Below are 1,793 nucleotides of genomic sequence, written 5' to 3' on the forward strand. Positions count from 1 at the left end.
TGAACCTGCGCGAGCATCCACCTAGTTGTATATATAAAGTTGTACGATGAACTGAAGTTAAGAACATAACTGATAATTTGAAACAAATGATATACATATAAGTAATTTAAAATTTGACACAAAACAAGATTACGTAAGATTTGTTGTATGCGATTTGTTAGGGTAGTGGATCCCATTATCTGAGGTTATATTGAGGTTAGATTGTATATTTAATAATAATTAACTAGAGCTTGATCCGCACATCCGTGCGGATTTGGTTTTTACCTTTTTATAAATTGTTTAGTGATATTTTTAAAATATATAGGTTAGTTAGATATTTTTAGGTTCTTACAAACTTACCCGGATCCGGAAGAATCCAACTTGAACCTTGTTCGAATTTTTTTAATACCTGAACATAGTTTAACTTTAAATCCAAAAACTCGATATGCATAAAAACCAATATGTATCTGAACGAATACATGAATGCTCATGTATAAATCATTTAGTAAACAAATAAAAGTAATTTATTAACCGATTTGACTTCTTGTCGCTAATGGAGTAATTCATTTAGACACGTGAAATTATTATGGTTAATACGTAAAATAAATGACATCGAATTATAATGGTAAATAAAATTAATGAAGTAATTTGGAAAAGTAAAAAAAGAATGTAAAAACGTGATAAGAACTTGTGCTTGTTCCGCAAGTGTAGGGGTAAATGTTTATCTAAGATTTTATGCTTGTTCCTTTATTATAGGCGTAAATCAAAGATTTTGTGCTTGTTTTAATATTTTGGATTCTAAATTGATGTAGTTCGTTTATTATAGTCGTGAAAATCACATTTAGGAAAACAATTGATGTTAGGAGTTTTCAAGGCTCCTAAGACAAATGTTGTAGTATAGTGATTGTCGAACCAGTTCTGAGGGATATCAAAGCACTGAGAATGCAAGTACTCACTTAATCTAAGTGCAACCAATCATTTAGATGGGTTTTAAGCTATGACTAAAACTAGAAAGCAATAACAGAATGATACTTTCTTGACTAAGGGAAAAGAGAACTCATGGGCATAGGGATTAGACCTTGGGTGATCAAGTATCGAACTAAGGATGGCAAATGATCAATCAAATTATCAACCTTAAGCCTAGATACAATTCTAAGCAAGCTCTATGTCTAGATGAATGCTCATTTGCTAACATATCTCAAGCACTAATCTCCATGATTCCTCTTAAAACCCATATTGGATTTCAGATTAATCATGTAGAGAAATAGATAAGAAATCAACTATAACACAAGAACATAACAATCAAAATCCAAGAGATGAACTTCTCAAGAGAGTTTTTGTGTATTTCTCAATAGATCAAAAGATAATCTCCTCCGGGTGGCTTCCAGAGTATTAAAACATAGGTTTAGAAAATAAAAACGTGCATAATGAAATGACCAAAAGGACCTTGAGAAAACATGAATTCGGCCAAACAAATAGACGTGGAGCGACCTCGGCACGTCGCTCCGGCCTTCGGGAGCGACCTCAGTGGGTCGCTATGAGAGGTCGCTCCGGGCTTCGTTTTGTGTCGTCCCGCCATGGAAACGCAAGCGACCTCGGAGCGTCGCTCTGGCAAGTCGCTCTGGGAGGGGTGTCTCGCGATAGAAACACGAGCGACCTCTCCATGTAGCTCTGGCCAGGTCGCTCCGGGATGTGTGTCACAGCGACTTCATGTAGCAACGGCGCCAATTTGATGTTAGGAGTTTTCAAGGCTCCTAAGAAAAATGATGTAGTATAAAAGATTGTTGAACCAGTTCTGAGGGATATCAAAGCAC

The sequence above is a fragment of the Brassica oleracea genome, chromosome C5, assembly GCF_000695525.1.
Source record: "Brassica oleracea var. oleracea cultivar TO1000 chromosome C5, BOL, whole genome shotgun sequence".
Lineage (NCBI taxonomy): Eukaryota > Viridiplantae > Streptophyta > Magnoliopsida > Brassicales > Brassicaceae > Brassica > Brassica oleracea.